Source organism: Ixodes scapularis, unplaced genomic scaffold, assembly GCF_016920785.2.
Source record: "Ixodes scapularis isolate PalLabHiFi unplaced genomic scaffold, ASM1692078v2 PGA_scaffold9__187_contigs__length_104089568, whole genome shotgun sequence".
Lineage (NCBI taxonomy): Eukaryota > Metazoa > Arthropoda > Arachnida > Ixodida > Ixodidae > Ixodes > Ixodes scapularis.
Window position 1 is genome coordinate 23,721,424 of NW_024609884.1, and position 20,961 is coordinate 23,742,384.

Genomic DNA, 20,961 nt, shown 5'->3' on the forward strand with positions numbered 1-20,961 from the left:
GGAACGCATCTCCACCGCTTAAGTCAAGGGTCCATGTCAGAAAGAGAATGTGTGGTTTGGAACGTGATTATATACGCATTTGAGCATTTGACCGCAGTGCCCTCTCGTCTATAAACGTTGAGTTAATTCATGCAAAATTTAACGCGATTATATACGCAGTTCATCGCAGCGTCCTCTCCTGTATAGACGTCGAGTGGCTACATGCAACGTTTCATCGATGACATCCCCAGCTCTTGAGTTACTACCACGTCTCAGAGCCCCCTACTCGTCCCGCAGTCGTGGCCGAGTGGTTAAGGCGGTGGACTAGAAATCCATTGGGGTCTCCCCGCACAGGTTCGAATCCTGTCGACTGCGCAAACATTTCTTTTTTTCTTTTTTAAGAAGACAGATGGGATGGCAATCGATGTGAGCACGGACGCCAGACAAGGCTAGACCCTAAGGAGCTTCGCCCCTAATAAAGGCTTAATCGGCGAACTTGTGCCAAACAAAAAAAGTAAAGAAAGAGCGCCGAGGCAGCAGAAAAGCAGGCGGCGATTAAAAAGCGTAACAGAGAGCGAGAGCGAGACTGACTCGACAGGGTCGTGGGCAGCTGCTTATCTACAGTGCCTCACTATCTCGAAAGTTCGCCAAAGAAGGTTCGAGCATCGCACGCTCGGGGCGAGGATGAACTGGCACTTTCGAGAACAAGAAAGCAGGGCGAAAGTTACGTCTGGTGCAAGAATGAACACGAATCTTCCAGAAGTCCGCGACTGAGCGTTGCTTTCTTGGCTCTGCGGGCGACAATATGACGGGCCGGCCTTTTGTCGTGCATTTGTTTGGCTCTTTGTGGATTTCCAGGAAAACGTGATGACGTGTATGACTTGGGTTTCCAAACTTCTAGCTTGAGGAATTAAAAACCTAAAAAATCAAAACAAATGAACTATTTTGGGGCGGTCAGGTGTCTCATTTAGGTAGCTGGGCGTTTATTTTGACTAAAACCACGAGACTGGAAAACACAAAAATGACACTCAGGCTTAGATGTTGAGTTTGGTAAACCCAAAGTAGAACTGGTGCGGGAGTCATATTAAAAAAATGCCGAGGTTAAAAATTAACTCACAGCAATAAATAATACAAATTAATTTTAATACGAATCCAGTGATAAATGCAATGACTGGCCAGGCAAAGATTCTGGGTATGTAAATAGCTTTTGCACATAGTTTAAGCAATGTACAGGGTGTCACAAAAAAAATTACACACTTATTTTTTTTTTTACCGCAAGAATAAACTAGGCATCGCCGAACGCTCATTCTCCGCCAAAAGGTAGCGCTAAAGGTCAGAACCAGATTTATTTATTTTTATTTTTTATTTACACAAATACCTGCTTCGCCGTTAGGCATTATGCAGGGGGGAACAAAAGAAAACGCATTCAAAAAACATTTTCAGTAACGCAATCGACAATCATCCAGAACTACATTTTCACTCGACCACGCTTCTCTGCAGTCTGTCATAAAAGACGTCATTATTGATAATAGCTATCAGTTCTTCCGGAAGGGCGTTCCACTCCCGGGCGGTTTGAACAAAAAATGAATAACAAAAACAGTCGGTACGATAACGATACTCTGCCGCAGTCTTAGAAAGATACCGCCTTGAAGATACATGGTGTGGTTCGAGAATGTAACGACCCTTTTCAATGCCCGTTTCCCCGTGATATATACTGTGAAAGAATTTTAACCGCAAACACTTTCTCCGAAGTCTAAGAAGGTCCCAACCCAGTCTGTTCTTCATTTCTGTACAGCTCGAGTGCGGACTATAACCGCCTGTGACAAACCTTAATGCCTGATTTTGAATTCGCTCTAACTTATTCGCGAGGTAACCCTGAGGTGGATCCCAGATAACACAGGCATACTCCAAAATTGGTCTGATAAAAGAAAATATAATGTTTCTCTTACGCTACGAGATGTATTCTTAAAATTCCTCCCAATAAAAAATAACATCTTACTTGCCTTTGCTACAATACTATCTAAGTGGTCATTCCATTTTAGATTATACGAAAAATTAGCTCCCAAAAACGTGTGTTTATCTACCCGCTCAAGTTCATAATGTTTTATCTTATATGTAGCCATGCTAACAATAGATCGAGTAAAACACATGTATTTGCACTTTTTTTTTTATATTCAAGCCCATTTCCCAATAATCGCACCAGCGTTCTAACACACCTAAATCTTTTTGCATCATACAGACGTCTGCGTCATTTTCTATAACTCTGTATAATACAGAATCATCCGCAAATAGCTTGATGTTTGACTGTATCCCCTCGCAAATGTCGTTAATAAATATAAGAAATAACAAAGGTCCTAGTACACTTTCCTCAGGCACCCCCGAGGTTACAAGTACAAGTGAAGATTTTTTACCATTTAGTTTTTGACCACTTTGTTCTCGCTGAGATAAGTAAACCGCAACCCAATTAATAATATTTTCATTAATTCCTATTAATGTAAGCTTATTAAATAACAAATTATGTGGCACCGTGTCAAAAGCCTTACAGAAATCCAAGAATATACAATCCACTCGTTTTTTGTTGTCAATGGCGTTTGAAAGGTAATGTGTAAGTTCAGCTAGCTGAGTTACACACGAATATCCACGACGGAAACCATGTTGGGAAGGAGAGAAAAAAGTGAAAGCCGTTTACAATTCCCTGTAACGCCGGTTAGAGCGCAGCTCTTGAGGAAGATGGAAGCATACTGAGGGATAGGTGACTCCTTGAGGTCACGTGACCTAAGGGGGCTTGCGTGACCTGAGGGGGGTCACGTGACCTGAAGGGGTCACATGACCTTAGGGTGTCACGTGACCTCAAGGGGTCACATGACCTCACGGTGTCACGTGACCTCAAGGGTCACGTGGCCTCAGGGGGTCACGTGGCCTCAGGGGGTCACGTGGCCTCACGGGGTCACGTGACCTCACGGGGTCACGTGACCTCACGGGGTCACGTGACCTGAGGCGGGTCACGTGACCTGAGGGGGGACACGTGACCTGAGGGGGTCACGTGACCTGAAGGGGTCACGTGACCTTAGGGGGTCACGTGACCTGAGGCGGGTCACGTGACCTGAGGGGGTCACGTGACCTGAGGGGGTCACGTGACCTCAAGGGGTCACGTGACCTCGGGGGGTCACGTGACCTCGGGGGGTCACGTGACCTGGGGGTCGCGTGACCTCGCGGTTACGCCGACGCCGACGCCGACGGCGACGCCGACGCCGACGCCGACGCCGCTCAGGCTGGAAACGGGCCCCTAAGAGCTGCGCTCTAAAAATTTCTGGAACTTAAGAAGTTATATATTGAGCTATATAATATATGCTCCAAGAGTTTGCACGCAACACATGTAAGAGACACGGGCGGTAGTTTTCAACAAGATTTCTTGATCCTGACTTAAAAATTGGAGTCACGTTTGCTTTTTTCCAATCGTCGGGAATTATGCCAGTTGTTAGTGATTTGGTAAAATTATATGTAGGTATCTTGCAATTTCCTCTTTACAATTGTAAAAAATTACGGGCGAGAGCTCATCTGGTCCATATGCCGTTGAAGTATCTAGGTCTCTTAGAAGTGCTAAAATCCCGTCCATTCCTATTATCACTTCTGTCATAACAGTTCTTGCTATTCTATCAGGCACAGAAGGAATACCTCCAAGAGCGCTGGGTGAAAAAACTGATTTAAAGTATGTGTTAAAAGATTCCGCTTTTTCAATATCACTGTTCACTAAGTTCTCAATGTTTCAGCTCAATCCCACACCTTCTTCAAAAGTTATAAGTTTTTCTGAAAGGTTCAATGGGTAAATGACGGCCGACAGAGTTTTCGAATACATGGGGCTCTATGGGCATCAGAAACCTGAAAACGGGTAAAAACTGGCTCCATTTTCTCATTGAAATTTTTAGAAAATCACTTATAACTTTTGAATAAGGTGTCCGTTTGGGATGAAACTTTGGCATCTGGTTGTGTCTTAGAGCTGCCTTTGGGTGAAGAATGAGCGTTAGGAGATGCGTAGTTTATTTTTGTGGTAAAAAAAAGTGTAAATTGTTTTTTGTGACATCCTGTACCAGTCTTAATTTGGTGATTTTTGCACGCAAGTAGTGGTGTGCATAAATGAAAAAGATGCGCATGGGTAGAGTTTGACGTTGTATAAAATATAGTGTAAGCACGTACATGGTACGCTGATTAAGAATGAAACAGCCCTACAATTTACACTAGCGTCGAACGTATCGAAAGTTAAGGGTGCATCAAAAGCTAAAGCTTGTACACGTATACTGCTCAGGCCGTTATGTTTGGATGCTCATAGCACCTTATTACGCCCAGATTTCGTGTAAGTTGTCTCCTGATTGCTTACAAGAGAAAGAAGGAAACATTCTAACTCCGAGCTGGTAGAAAATCTCCATCTACTGACAGCTACCAATCATCTCGGCGCCGATTATGAGTATTTACTGCATGCCAATGGTCGCGTGCTTAAAACGAGTTTTTCCCACGTGATTTCATACAATCGCCATTGTTCTTGACAAACAACAATGTTTAATCAGGCAAGCTGTCACATGGGCAGCTTAGAATATTTTGTATTGATTGTGGCACACGTGGCAAGTTGCATAGGTTTTTCTAACAATCCGCGAAATAGAATGCTCCTGGGTTACCTTGGTCTCTATCATGTATGTAGCACTAGCACACAAAAGAGCACAAAATGAATCGCAGTGGGAAACGAAAACAATACAGATAAACACGCATGTAATCACGCGAAAACTGAGGGCATTGCACATATACAGAAGGTAAGCTTTGTTTCACTAAATACATTACCAGTAAAGGATTTGATTTTATCGTGCGAGCGAAGCGGAACATACAAGTGCGAGCATACTGCCCTGAACTATACTTCCAGTGAAGAAGCGCACCATTCACAGCATCTAGCTCGCTTTTATTGCTTTTGGTGCTCTCAAACCTTGGAAAAACATAATTGTAATAAATTCTATCATTTCAATTATTTTTATTAAGTGCCCCTTTGTGTGTGTGTGTGTGTTTTTTTGTTTTTGTTTTTGTTTTTGTCTTTTGCGTTTACAAGCCATTTTCTTAGTTATATAACATTTTTCCTGAAGTCCGACAACTATAGTCTGTTTCATCATAAGTAAACACCAAAAAATCAAAGATATAAAAAAACGAATGCGAATTCGCGAACACACATTAAAAATGCAATTTAACGGCGCATTTAAAATTAGTCGTTAGTTATTTTAGAGATCAGGTGTTTTGTAGAGCGACATTGTTACCTGTTGTAGATTATAAAAAGTGCAGTACAGCTGTTGGCTCGGGGTATTTAACGTGCATCACGCAGTATATGTGATACACGATCGCACGACGGTAGGATGCAGATGGGTGACTGAACCCAGGGTCCCTGCTAAAGCCCCTTGATAAAGGCGTTTTTTACAAGTACCGCCAACCATTGTTGTGGAGACGCGCAAGACACGTACCATGACCGGGTGCTCCGCCGCCATTCGCTTTCAAGGGCCAGTCATTTTAGTGCTGCGCCGCCATTTGTCTCCAAGGGCCGCTCGAGACACAAGCCTCATGCACTGGCACATTTGAGATTACTTGAAACACAAACGCAAACACATCGAGGGAAATTAGTTCCTACAGGTTCTGCAGCGTGAGCTCCGTGCTTTGAACGGAGCTCGCGCTCGAGCATTTCTCCACGTGCTCTGATCTGCGGTGCCACAACACACTTGGCCAACGATCCCCCACCCCACTTGGTTTAGCCTATGAGCTAAACCAAATAAGCTACGCTTAGAGTATCGGCATTTTTTCCCCGATATTGTTCTGTGCGCCGCCAACTTCGTGGTTAGTACAAATCAAACGCAACTGCCGATCGTCATGATTCAAAAGTGCGACTTCCTCAGCATTAGTTTCGGTGCCAGGAAGCTCACGCAATATTGCTATGCTTTGTCGTGAACTGTTTAAACATTTGTGGAGGACGGAAAAGTATTTCCTGTGATTTTAAATACAGCTTGAGATAACTGATAACCATCATTTTAAGCACCAAGATGTGTATGAAGCGTAGCTTGTTTAGTGGCTCTAGTTTAGCCCGACCGCTAAGCAGAAAAAGAGGACGAACAGCTTAACCCCCACTCTTGGCGCTGCTTCAGTGGCTTCATCAGCCCGTAGCGTTGCCTGCACTCCGAACTAAGGGAAAGCAAAGCTAATATTCAGATCTTAGGGTTTCGCAAGCCAAACCAACAAAAATCACTTAACATGCCCCAATAAAAAAAAATTGCGGGTTTATTTTGACTAACTAGAGATCTTTTGACGTGCAAACGACATCTGAGATTTGCCTCCATCGGATTGCGGGCACCTCGGTCGATATTTAAACCCGACAAATAAGGATTCATGGGCCACCGCGTTGGCTCAGAGACACTGAGACAATTTAATGTTTTGTGTTTTGTTTTAATATCATTGCGACTTAAGAGCCACCGAGGTGGTTTTTGAAACAAAATATAGTCAAACCATTCCGACAAGCATTGTTTGATTGCGAAAATGATTCTTGAAAGTGATAAAAACATTAGAATGTTTTCGCATACGCGGCGGAATCTGAAATGGTAGAATGCATTTCATGGTGCCCATTTCATTTGGATCGCGTCGGGCATGTGTACCGACACACGGTAGAACGCGCGCAAAAGTGGTTGTGGTGCACCCGCAGCCTCGCGCTTGTTCTGACATCTCTGGCTCGCTCACTGCGGGCATCCAGGCATCTGACACCCCGACATCTGGCGCTCTTTCTGTCTTTCACGTGGCGTTCCAAGCGGCACACGACGGAAAATGCACAGCAAGCTGTTCTTGAACACGTGTCGCCATCTGTATTTTATATTAGGAAACTACAATTTTCCGTACCTGAATGGGAAAAGTTAAAGGTCTTATAACATTCTTCACGTGTAATATATCAATATGGAAGTTCTGGAAAATGTAATATCAACGGATGCTTCGTAATTTAATGTCTCGTTATTTTGATTAGTTGACGTGATTCCGTTTTTATAGCGCTATAAAATAATACCATTTTAAATTTTATTTTTTAATTTTGAAATATACATTAATTGTACGGTTTATTGCTTACTTTTTTATTTTATTACATCCAACCAAACGCTAACGTAAAATATCATGGACGATGGGGCGTTATAACTCGAGAAATATTTTTTTTTTCAATATTAGAGACTGTGGTCTGCTGAAAGCTAAATAATTAATTAACAGCTAAAACTAATCGTAATATTGAGACATCAAAGTATCGTTGAAAAGCAGGTCTTCAATTTGACATTTACTTAATAATTGTAAGATACATAGAAAGAAAGTTTTAAGCCGTCCAAAAAGCATGCTTCGTCATGCACGGTGGGGTTGCACCTTAACACCCACCTAGCTTTATTGCTTTTATCACCCGAGAACCTTTTGTGGCATGATTAGCTAAACCGCTTTGTTTTTGCTGTGTCCATTATCAGCAGTCTCACGTTTATGTTTCCACGTGCCGTCATGGTGACAGGTGACGACGTATTCTCACGTGACGCCACACATGATGACATCACGTGACTCAGGGTGTCACCTGACACCATAGAGTCGCGTGGTGTCACTGTGCAAAGTGACTCGACAATGTCACGTCATTGTGTCAACTGACACGAGCTAACAGGTGACGTGATGCCCGGCGTGACGTCAGCGGCGTGACATCAATGTGGAATCTTTTGGCGAAGTGCCGAAAATGGCCCGCGTCGATGTGGAGCGCGGTCGACGGCGCGAAACCCGGCAAGTATCTCACTATCTGTTCTCGCAATAAAAAGATAAACCCGACTAGCGCCAGTGTCATCATTGCAGGAACTGTTATCCAGTTTATATGCCACATGTTAAGTTATCTGACTAAGAGCACCGTGAACGTAGGCACCGGGCTTGGTAGAGGCTTCGTTATACTCCGACGAGGTGCGCAGCCAACGCAACGTAGCGCGGAACGTGCGCTTTTCATTCAAGCAGGAACTCGATATCTGCAACCAATCAGCAGCATCTGTGTGCGCTGCGCTACGCCGCGTTTGCTACGCTCGACGTCGGAGTATAACAGAGCCTTAACGTTCCGGAGCAATACCGGAACGCTTCACGTGTAATCGTGTAACACAATTGCCCAGCAATTTGCAACAGACTTTTTCACCCGGGTGATAAGCGTTGAAAAGGTATATACACCTTTTCCACAAGGGCGCAGCTATCCTGAATGTCGTCACTTCTAGTATGCGGTAAAACATCGTTTTGATCTCTCTATGCCGCTAGAAGATGTTTACGAAAAATGCGTGATTGCCACACATTCTTCTTTTGCCTCACCTATATATTCTCGCACATTTCAGGTTGAAATGTTTTATTATTTCTTCGGCCCGCATACGAGATACGGAACCCACGTGACTAAGAACGACAGGAAACAGGAAACGTCTATAGGTCACTGCGACTTAGGATAATAGTTTCACAAAAGATTTGCAAAATATTACAGCCTTTATCTTCAGACAAAGAACATTTTGCGTGTGCGTGTGCGTGTGCGAGTGCGAGTGCGTGTGCGTGTGCGTGTGCGTGTGCGTGTGCGTGTGCGTGTGCGTGTGCGTGTGTGTGTGTGTGTGTGTGTGTGTGTGTGTGTGTGTGTGTGTGTGTGTCATCACAGTTAGCGAAGTCCTGGAGACGCGCGTCGTTAATAAGGGAACGATATCGCTGGCCATGCGACATTACATCGAGGCACAGGTCAAGTGCTCAGCTGCCCGCTTCTTTGTCTCTCGTAGAAATTAGATAAAGATACCCTCCTGCTGTATTCGTGATGCATTAGTAGAGACAGAGGGTGCTCTGGCCCACTTATCATCTCATTGTCCCTGCAGGCCATCAATGAGACTGCAGCATGACCCGATAATAATACATGGTTTACACGTGACATCATCGGAACATGCTGATGGTCATTCCTAGATGTTTTTACTGAGAAAAAGAAATTCAGTGGTACGAAATGTGCCATGCAGAAGGTGTGCACTCCACGCCAGGACACTTTGTCGAAGGTCTGCAGTACATGAACGTCAGACCGGGAAAACCGCGGTCTGAAAACTTCAGTATCCAGCTATCAGGAAGCCAACCTCGAGCTAGTCGCTTGCTTAGCCTACGTGATCGTGCATCATACCATCAATCAACGTGTAAATATGGGTTTTGTTAAACGTTAAACCACAGGTTTTTATTGAAATAAACGGGTAGTTCACCCAGCAATCATAAGCATGAAATTTTGAATATGATAGGTAACAATATTGTCTCCCTCTTTCTCCGGCACGCACACTTTGTTATCTTTATTTTACACTCTCTCACACTATAGCATGATCTTCTACCAAGATAGCAGGTACGGCATGCCTCCTTCAAATGTACATCGTTTTTTTTTTCGTATAGAGCGACACGCGGAGCGGCTCTGTTTACCAACACGGCCCAAAGGCCGCGCATGCGCGGAAGCTATGTGGGCAAAAGCGGCCCGGCCCTCTGTGTTTTCGCCATTGCGTAGAGTGGCGTGCGCTCATTGTAGACGTTGTAGGGACACTTCTAGCTTTATTTGTGCGTCGTATCCATTGACAACGTATGTCGTATGCTATGCCCGACTATTTGAGCTCGCTACTCGAACCTAAACGGCAGTGGTATTGAAACAAAGTGTGCGTGGACGGCGTTGCCTTCGACGATCCGTACGTCGTACACAAGGCCTGCTGGACTTCCAACGTAAAGTTGCTGCCACCGAAGTCGACGGCTCATGTTGCCGTTTATTTAGTATTTTCGCCAAGCCAGTACATGGCCGACGCGGTGCAGGGGTACTAGTCTCTCGAGGCCTACGATTACTTCGAGTCGGTTTCGGCACTGCCGGCGGGATCAGCAGACTGTGGGTCTGCGGAAGTTTATTTATTAATTGATTAAATACACAGAGCGTCTTCAAGTCAAGGTATATTTTTCCTTCCCTCATGACCACAAGTCATGAGAAGCAGTAACGCTTTGTCCGTTCTGCAGTCTTAGCAGTAACACGCTACAAGTAATGGCGTTACCAGGAACGCGTTACTTTTTCCAGTAACGTAGTAACGTAGTAACCTACTCGTTACATTTTCGACACAGTAACGGGTAACGTAGTTACGTTTCTATTTCAAATAACATGGTTACGTTACTCGTTACTACTTCCCAAGTCTTAAAGGGGCTGTGCAACAATTCTCGGATTTCAGGTCGATATGTGTTGTAGTTAATCCCTACCACCCGTGGAATCTAGAACAGAAAACCGTTTTTCAATACGTGCCCTAGTTGTTGTTGTTTTTTTTAACAAATTAAAGACAGATTGAAATATGTGCCCCCCGCGGCCACTCTCAACTCTCACACCGTCTTTCCGGTAATCTAGTTGTCACGTGGTTGTGACGTTTAATGGGGAGGTAGGTTTCCGGATTCGCAGGCAGCTTTGGCCTCTGTCAGCATGTTTAGGCGCGCAATGACAAGACGTAAAACGAAAAAAAAAAATATGCAGCTCGTGGCCTCAGCGTCTCATTAAACATTCCTTTCAAATGTAATATTTTAGAGCGATGCTATATGCACTACGTAGTGCACTTTGGACGGAAATTGCTATATGCACTACGCGGAGAGCTCATGCCGCTCGGGCCACCCTTTTTCGAACTGCGCGTGTATCACTGGGGAGCTCGTTAACACAGCCCCCCGCCTGCGTTAACGCCGCTTGGCGGCGACAGTATGCGGCGGCTAATCAGAAAAGTTAACCAGTACACGCCGCTTCGCGGCGTCCAGCCGGCAACCCAAGCCCCGCTGTCCCCGATCTGCGAAGTCTGCGAAGTTTCGTCGACAACATTCGGTGTTTTTTTAGTTTTTTTTTTAGTATTCATCGCAAAAAAAAAAAGAAATATGAATAAAAGCCAAATGCCTCGACAAAACGACGTTAAGAAAAATTTAAAAAAAAATAAATGCGGCCCACCGCGATTCGAACCCGCGTCCACTTGTGTACGAAGCGAACACCTTAACCCCTAGGCTATGCCACTTCTTTTTTTTTTTTTCGTTCTTTTCTTCTTCTTCTTTATTGCATGGTAGTTACAGCAACATTCATGTCATTCTAACAGCGTTGTAGTACAGCTCTTTTGCACAGCGTATTAAAAATCACGCATTTCGAGGAGTGATTTTAAAATACTAGTCCACTCCGGTTCAGGTTCACAGTTCAAATACACACTCTGTACTTGTTTTACAAGGTTGAAGAAATATATCCGCACTTGTTTTGCGTCGAGGTCAGCATGTCGAACAGCCATACGTGATCTCCAAATGCTGCACAAAGCTAACAACATAATCATGTCATAAGGAACTTCATTATCATTATCCACACTAAGGAAACGTATCCCTGTTGGGGTTACAGGTAGTTCTTTCTTTAAAGTGCGTTGGAGGACATCCCAGAAAAATACCGCGTCCCAACAAAAAATAAGCACATGTTCAATAGTCTCAGGTTTTTTACATAGAAGGCAATTGACCGACCATGGCACATAGATCCCTCTTTCTTTAAGCCAAACCTTAACTGGCAAGGTATTCGTGTGTAATTTATAAAAGAAAGTCTTAACAGCCGCGGGAACACACATCCTTTTTACACGTCTAAACACATCATGGCCACGTTGGGACACACCTCGCTACAAGGGCATGGGGAAAACACTCAACACTAAATCACGATAGAGCGCTTTTTTACTGACATCACAAAGGTAATTCAAAGAAAAACGTGCTGTCAAAAACCCCATCGTGTCAACAACCTCTTTCAAAAACCCAGTGATTCTTGCTGGCTCGCCGCCATGAGAAGAAACAAGAAAAGATGGCAAATGTGGTGACACTTTTGTTTGGATCAGTGTGCGAATGAACGGGTGCTCTTGGTCTCTCAAAAAAAAGAAGCGTGACACAAGCTGCTTGACAAAAAGGTGGGAAAGCCCCACGCCACCGTTACAAACTCGATGAAAAAGATTGTCTCGTCTCATTGGCTCATACTTCGAGCTCCAAATAAACGTGGCAAAAATTCGATGAAATTTTTGAACATTAGTTCGCGCACAATGGATGACTTGAAGAACATACCAGAGCTTCGCAATAAGAAAAACGTTACAAACAGTCGCTCGGGAAAAATGGACAGCTCGCGTTGCTTCCAACGAGAAGCACGCCTGTCCAGGTCAGTAGCGACACCCGACCAGTACGTTTGGCTATTCCGGAAACTTTGCAATGGTACCCCGAGGTACTTGCACGGCACTGTGTCCCAGCATACACCCTTAAATTCTGAGGGTGTAGTGGCCCAAGCGCCATGCCAGAAACCACGGCACTTCTCCCAGTTTATAACAGCACCAGTAGCGTGGCAAAACCTTTTAGCCAAAGTTATGACTTCGGTGACGCTTTCTTTGTCCCTACAAAAAACAGCAATGTCATCGGCGTAACTCATTATTTTTACTTCTGCATTATAAAATTGGAAACCTCGGACACGTTGACTATTTTTTACGCTTAAACAAAAAAGCTCTAAATACAAATTAAACAAAAGGGGAGACATAGGGCATCCTTGTCGTACCGACTCTCGTACGTTAATTACAGAACTGAGCTTTTTGTTCACTATAAGCCTTGTTGTACGGTCCTTATAGGCCACCTTTACACCCTTTAGGATGGCGTCACCCACATTGACATGACTCAATACATCAAAGAGTGCATCATGGCTCACACGGTCGAATGCCTTATCTAGATCTATCTGTAGCACTGCAACCTGCGTGGTGCTGTCACTGCAGGCCTCCAGGACGCTACGAGCCACATGCACATTTGTCAAGATAGTCCTCCCCTGTATCCCACACGTTTGATGCTCACTTATTATCTCACATGCGACACCTTGAAGGCGACGCGCAAGAATTTTCGCGATCTTGTAATCGGTATTGCATAACGTTATTGGGCGATAACCGGTGACGCTGCGTAGTTTCACGGTGTCATCAGATTTCGGTATCAGGACAGTGTAGGCACGAGAAAACGAAAAGGGCAAACATTCTCTTTCATAGGCAGTATGAATTACGTTCAAAAAAACACTAGCTATTAGGGTCTTAAAGTTCTTGTAAAATTCTGCGCCCAATCCATCCGGTCCCGGCGTCTTAGAGTTCGGCAGGTCGTCGATTGCGCGCTCCACTTCTTGGATTGTAATTTCTTGCTCAAGCTCTTCGCGTTCATCATTCGATAGCCTTGGCAGTTTTTCTAAAAGCTGGGCATAAATGTCCGTATGACACCCTTGCGCTTTGTTAGCAAAAAGCTGTGTGTAATGCTAGAGGAAGGCCTGTGCTATTTTCTCAGGATCCGTAGTAATCATTTGCTTGAATTCAATTTCGGCTATTTCGTTCCGAAGTGCGTAACGCTTCTCGTCTGCCAAGGCACGCTTAGTGGGCTGCTCGCCCATCGTGTATTTTTCTGCACGGACGCCCACTGCTGCACCACGATAGCCCTCGCGGTGGAGCTGATCTAATTTTTCTCTGACATACTCCACGTCTTTTACCCCATTACCGGGTCTTTCGCACTCTGCTTTACACAGCTCTATCAAGTCCTTATTTAAACTGCGTTCCTCACACCGGGCGTTGTACGAAAGAATTGACGACCTCTCAATGGCGATTGCCTTGATTTCTTGTTTTGCCAGTTCCCATTTCTCGAAAATGTCCCCTCCCGGCTCTTTAAAAGCATCTTTCAAAAACTGTTCTGCGTTTTTCAAAAAGACGTTGTCTTTCAGAAGCTTTATGTTTAGTTTCCATAGGTTCCAATTAAACTTTTTCTTTTCAGGTGCTCTGTCGCCTATCGTCGCGATAACCAGACTGTGGTCTGAGAAAAAGACTGGAGTGACATGGTACTTTCCTAAATGTTCTGCTAGAGGGGCAGAAACATACACCCTGTCCAAACGCGCACTGGACGACGCTTGAAAATGGGTGAAGCGCATTTCCTTCTTCGCGTTCCTTACAGTGCCCACATCAACCAAGTCAAAATCCTCCAACATTTCGCCCAAAAGTAGTTCACTCTTATCAGCGTTCCGTCTTATTGGCGATCTATCCAACTGTCGTACAACACAATTGAAGTCCCCCACAAGGACTAGGGCTTTATCGCAATCAAGATACCGACGTAAACCGCCAAAAAATAAAGCGCGGTCAGTGGTCACATTTGGGGCATAAGTGCAAATAAGCTTAATTTGACGTTAGCACAAAATCACACATAATGAAACGTCCTTCAGTGTCCGTAGTAACGCATAACTGCGACAACGGTACCGACTTCTTCAGAAACAGGAAACACCCTGCCGAATGACCAATTGCATACGTCACACAGATTTCGTAGTTAGGTATGAAAGGCCTGACTGCTTCCTCTACCTGTTCCGCCTCAGCCAATTTAGTTTCTTGCAACGCCAAGAAATCGGGTTGCTCTTTCGACAATAATCGCTGTATTTGGTACTGCTTTTTCCTAGTGCATAAACCACGAACATTCAGCGTTGCAACTGTAATGGCTGATTGGGACTCACAAATCATGCGCTGTGCTTCGGTGCAGACACTGAAAACCTAAGCAGTCAGGGTCGAAGTTGTCTTGGTGCAGCAATCTTAAACACATGGAAACCAGGCAAAGAACGCCTTACTTGCTTTCCCTGCGCCGTCGCTCCTCTTTAGGATCGTTGGGCGCGGGCTGGTAACGCCCATTGTTCGTGCGTTGCATCCAGGGGTGTTGTTGGCGTGCTCCGTTTCCTGTTGCCGTATCGTCATCGAAGGCTCGCTTAGTCGACTCGCTGGTGTCGTCCATATCTGAAGGTCCGTCGGGGCTTGCGTCGTTCGATTCCTTGTCTGCTCCGGCATCAGAGGGCTTCACGTCGGCACCGCTGGGAGGTGCGCCTTCCGGTTGACCTCCGTTCTCTCTGGCTGCCTCCAAGGAGCTGCTTCCTTCACTCTTGCGCTCTTTGGCAGGGGTTGAAGCTTCTGGCGCCAAGCCGTGGATAGTACGCTCCGCTTCCTCGGCATCCATGGCGTGGTCATTGGTTTCGGCCGTCCCGGCCCCGCTGGCCACCCTGGCGTACGACCTGACACACTCGGTGCCATCATGCCCAAAGCGAAAACACTCCGAGCACTTCGGCGCCCTGCATTCTCGTCGAATATGACCTGTACGCTTACAGCGTCAGCACAAGGGCGCCCGTCCAGGGATCACAACAAGTACGTTACCACCTTGGATCCGAAGCTGGTGTGGCATGGTATCGGGCGTGCCGCCTTCGTTCAGTGTCATCTGCGCACACCTGGTCGTTGATTCGATCCCTTGGAAGCCTTCAACGTTCCACTTCTCCCGGCTCACTTTCAGGACCTTGCCATACGGCTCCAATCCCTTACGCACAACGTCGTCCGGCACATCATAGCGGATCCAGTGGAGACGAAGCCGTACCTCCGTGATGCTGGGATCCACGACGAGGCACCGAAGACCCTTCACCTGCAGTTCTTTGGCGTCCACGAGTCGTCTCTTTGCTTCTGCCGTTTGGAGGGTAGCCATCCAAACATGATTCATTTGGTACGCACCAAGTGCTGCGATGTCGCCGAGTACGCCGCACCTGGCCATCTCTTGTCGAAAATCCTGGATACGGTAGGGGCGTCCCTTCAAATCGATAATGCAGAAGCACCGATGTTCCAGACGTAATTCCTGTAGGCATCTGTGGTAAAACAATTTTATAGTCATCGTTCGTCGATTCACCGGAGTGATTAGAACCGCGGCCAGCAAGGGCCGTTGCAGACGCTCCCACGAAGCTCATGTTTCGAACGTCTTGCACGTTCGGCACGCGCGCTCGATCCGCCCCCTAGGCTATGCCACGCTTAAGAAACTTGTTCTGACTATTCGTTTTATACGAGACAAACGTAGTGCATATAGCAATTTCCGGCCGAGCTGCACTCCGGAGTGCATATAGCATTACTCTTCTTTTTTTGCGATGAACACTAAAAAAAAAAAAACCGAATGTTGTCGACGAAACTTCGCAGACTTCGCAGATCGGGGACAGCGCGGCTTGGGTTGCCGGCTGGACGCCGCGAAGCGGCGTGTACTGGTTAACTTCTCTGATTAGCAGCCGCATACTGTCGCCGCGAAGCGGCGTTAACGCAGGCGGGGGGCTGTGTTAACGAGCTCCCCAGTGATACACGCGCAGTTCGAAAAAGGGTGGCCCGAGCGGCATGAGCTCTCCGCGTAGTGCATATAGCAATTTCCGTCCAAAGTGCACTACGTAGTGCATATAGCATCTCTCTTACGTGATAGCGAAGCTGAAGTTACTCGCAAAAGCACGTTCTCCTGAACGATGCTCGCACTGCACGAGCGCGTGCTAGGCAGGGACTAGTGCCACTAAATAAGCTACGCTTCAGAGTAACGACACTTGGCCATATTGTGGCTTAAAATCATGGTTGTCAGTTATCTGAAGCTTTATCTGAAATCACAGGAAATGCTTTTCCGCCCTCCACAAATGTTTAAACCGTTCGCGACAGAGCAAAGCAGTATTACGTGACCTTCCTAACACCGAATCTAATGTTGAGGAAGTCGCACTTTTGAATCATGACGATCGGCCGTTGCGTCTGTTCTGCATACGAGCCAAAATGGCGGCGCCCACAACAATGTCGGGGAATGGAGTGCCGATACTCTAAGCGCAGCTTATTTAGTGGCTCTAGCAGGGACGCTGAAAGCTCGCAGCTCGCTCTTGTAGCCTCAGCTACGCTGGCATTTAGAACGAAACGGAGTATAAAAAAAAAACTGTAGTTTGGAAGCGTAATGACGCACGTTCGAAACGCGAGCCGAATATTCTATTTTGCTCGCCTGGAGCGCTGCTCAAAACTTGAGAGCTACAGGACTATGCGCAAGTGAGCAACGCCACAGAGCAGAAATGGTTTTGTTGACCTCTGATAGATGGCGCCACTAAAACTACGAATAATGATATTTCGTAATGGTAGGATACTTTTGATACATTTGTTTATGTCAATACGACCAGATTTCTAAAAATAGGCCTTATGTTTAGCAGATAATTGCACAACTTGTCAATGTTTTACACGTTCATCATTTAACATCACGCTCACGTCACGTCCACGTCACGCCGGCCGCGCCCTGTGGTTCCGACGACCACCGCTGTGCGGCTGCAGGCCGGTAAAACACAGTTTTAAATTGTCCAATTACTTAGTGAAAACGCAACATTTTCGAGGAACGTTGGGTGTTTTCTGTCACTTGGGGCAAAGCACATAGGATAAAAATTACAGGCTGCGATTTCTTTTAACGTTATTTCAGCCCCTTTAAAGAAATTACACTTCAATTTTTTCCGTGTTTTTGGGCGTCAAGCCATGTGAATATCTCAGTTTTCTGCGGGTTTTTTTTTTTTCGCTTTTTCTCGTGAGTATTTAGGTGAAACCGTAAAAAGAAATAAAGTAATTATGTTCAGTTTCTGCATGAACATAAGGTTTCTGGATATATGAGCTTATGCACACCTGTATCGTCAAAACAGTAAAACGTGTTAAATCATAATTTAAAAATTAACGCAGAAGTAACCTGCATTACTTTTTATCAGAGGCGGTAACGCGTTCCTTTTATATTTAGGTAACGTAGCTCGGTAACGCGTACCTCTTATTCGCAAGTAACGAGCAACGTGTTTCGTTACTTCTTTTCGGTACCGCCTGCAACACTGCCGTTATGTCGCTGATCCTCTTCTGCTTGGTAGCAGGGGCGTAGCGGGTATCCGACGAGCGCTTGGTCGGTGCTTTGTGCGCGAACATCGTGGGAACAAAATCCGGGCTGTCTCGATCAGACGACGGTTTCCCTGCACATAAGCAAGCCTCGGGACGGAGGTTGAAATGAAAGCCGCACTTGCCTTCAAGAAAGTGCTTGCCGCACAAACGGTCGTCCGCGCGAGGCGATCATTCTTTTCGATTCACGGATACTATCCACCACCTGCGCCTTTCAGAGTGCGCCGGGAACTTGTGGAAACCCACACCGCTACTTGTGCTGTACCTTTCGGTGCAATTAACGGCCACACAGCTTCGCGGCATGCTAAAATGCTATGACGCCCATGCAAAACGTGCGCCCTTCTGCCCACACCACCCGACTCTGGCGCGATCGTAGCGCCGCCGCAGACATCAACCATCTTCCTCGATCATGGCACAATCCGCTTTTCCGGCTTGGTACTGGCGTGTTTTCCCCTCCTCTTTGTTTCTGGATATTTATACTGACCCTCGATGGATAAATCTTGTTTTACTGTTGCTCATAAACCGATACATTAGAGCTACCAATAAAGCTTCGGTTGAGCATGATCAGTTTACCAGTTTTAAGTGCATTCCACGAACTTTATTTAAATTTCTTATGGAAAGAAACATTATCAAAGTGCAGGTTGCGCTTCTCGACCTCCTAGTGGCTGATACAATCCGTGATGAAAGGAGACCAACACAGTATTATTGATTTTGATTATTTTTATGTCGGTCATAGGTGTCTTTGAAATGTTAGGTCAGTAGGGCTGGGCGTCGATTAAACGTTTTAGCCCGATTAAACGCCACACTTTATTCGATTAATCAATCTCATTAATTTCCAAGCCTAATGTCTTTAAAAATTCAAAATTTCTATTTTTTGTCTTTGTGATAAGCATGTGATAAACGGCTCGACTTACAAATACTCACATATTATTACTTTGGCTGCATGAGGCAAGAAGGTTCGTTGATATTCTCCGGCAAGAGCTAGCTTTTTTGGTTGTTCACAATAGTCTTTGCTGCACTAAACGGACACTTGCACGGCGTTGAAAGGTCGGGACACGTGCAAGCTTCTGCACTTCTCTGGAGTTACAGCTCTCGCCCCTACAGTTTACTGTAGAGGCTAAATTTTCACCTAAAATGTGCCTTCCATACAGGTATAATCATCCACGTCTGCGGTGGTGAAAGCGTTTATCTTTTATTTCATTTTGATTCGTCAAAATATTACCGATTAACTGGTTAAAAATATTGATTGTGATCAAAACATTAATCCGTTAATCGGTAGGTGAATTGATCAAGTGTCCAGCCCTAGTCAGTAGTTCGAAATTTCATACAACTGGGGGTTTAGAAGGGGGAGGGGGGGGGAGGGGGGGGGAATGTTTGATGCTCTACTAGGCGTATCAGATTACATCGCGGGAATGCGCGGAAGCTAAATTCACGGCGATATGGACGTGTCTATGATCGCGGGAGGCTTCAATCGTGTTCTCCCTCAGAGGTACGGACGTGCACGGAAGAACAGTTTCCACCAAGGCACCTTCGCCCATCTGTAGTCTGTCGCAGCATGAAAACCAAAACAAAGGTTTTGCGGAAAAAAAAAAAAAAAAAAGAAAAAAAACGCATCGCCCATGCAGAAGATGGCTCGTATGTCAGTGTAACCTACCATTTAGTGTTGAGCTACAGTTCAGTTGCCGGTGCTGAACAGCATCGATTTAGCAATTTCAGAAAATCCACAGATATAGCAGAGTCAATGACAGCTTAAACGCAGCGCGAGGCGAGTACCGATCATCTTAGGATCGCTCCGCACAGTCGGCAGCATATGAGACTGCGGAAATTTAAGACAAGAAGGCGGAAGACTGGCAAAATGTTCATTGAGTAAGGCATTTGTTTGAGGCAATTCGGAGGCGGAGCTATTCTTGCGGCCCGCTTCCCACCATGCTTTAAAGCTGCAGCACGAGCTCGAGTGTCCGACGTCATTTTACGAAAATGCCTTTCCGTAAACACGTCTAAGGGCACGCTCATTGCAGTATTTGCGCGCTTCACATGAGCATTCTCTGGCTCGCGGAGAGAAACCCAAAGGAAAAAAGGAGGTGAGAGCGTCTGGTGACATCAGGGAGCCGAGCTCTGATTGGAAGGATTAGTGGGTGGACGCAAAGGCTAACTGACTTTTGTCTCTACACCCTATCTCCCTCCGATCAGAGCAAACAAAAGCGTCGTCTGCCCCTTGTGGGGGTCTGCCGTTCGGACGCCAAACACCAAATGCCAGCGTCCGACGCGTTCGAACTCCAGGACCTGCACGAGGAGCAGACGACGCTCTTGTTCGCTTGTTCGCATTAAGCAATGCAAGCGGGGTATTTTGCATTGTGTAATGTCACAACTCAGACTGCGTTTTTTGGTCTAAACATATGTTTCGGTATCATCATGCGCTGAGCTGCCTCCGTAAGTTGCGGGGATTGGCTCTCCGAGTGTTGTGCGGAAAAGTAGACACACTGGATTTTTCTAGAGTGATATGGCTGAACCATTTAAATCAGGTGACGTCGTAAACATCCTCGCTCGACGCCACGAGAAGCGACGGGTTAGCGGAATAGCCGGGCTTATAGTTATCGCTGCTGTCTGCACCTTAATCATTAATCTGCATATTCTGGACGTTACTTGCAGATCATGCAAGCTCCTTGAATTCAAAATGGCGACGGGCATGGTTAGCGGGTTTCGTCGAGTGCATCCGAGAAGCCAGGAGTGTGATTGCTACACTCGAGGAATGCAAGAAAACCAACTATACTTTATATTGAACTGATTCGCCAGTCAAGGCTTCTCAATGTAGACTTGATTTAAATACTGCAGAGGCCGGTGTGGAGAATGTCACCATATTGACAGTGTTCATGAATAGGCCCGAATTTTTGCCAGCAGTACTGATATTCGAAGCATCGAATTATCATTCGAAAACTCGAATAGTACTGAGAATTCGAAAGCCAAATAGAATTATGCGGGCAATCAATGGACGGACAAATAGAGAGATCGATGAGGACAAGAGGGCACGCGGGGACGTCAGAACGGCGAGCTCTGGTTGGAACGATTAGTGGGTACACCTAAAACTCGCTGTGTTTGTCTCCACTGCACTCTTCGAACGCAATAAAACGCGTAAAACGCCGGCGTCCGGCGTTTGGCTTCCTCGTTTCTCTCACCCTCTCGGCGCCCTATTCGATTCAAATCCGAA

At 45.8% G+C, this 20,961-nt stretch overlaps 1 non-coding gene across 1 annotated transcript; it reads left to right on the forward strand.

Moving 5' to 3' along the window:
• Nucleotides 1-272: 272 nt before the first annotated feature.
• Nucleotides 273-354, forward strand: Trnas-aga. The gene has a single exon. It is a non-coding gene; the product is annotated as a tRNA-Ser (tRNA).
• Nucleotides 355-20,961: the final 20,607 nt, after the last annotated feature.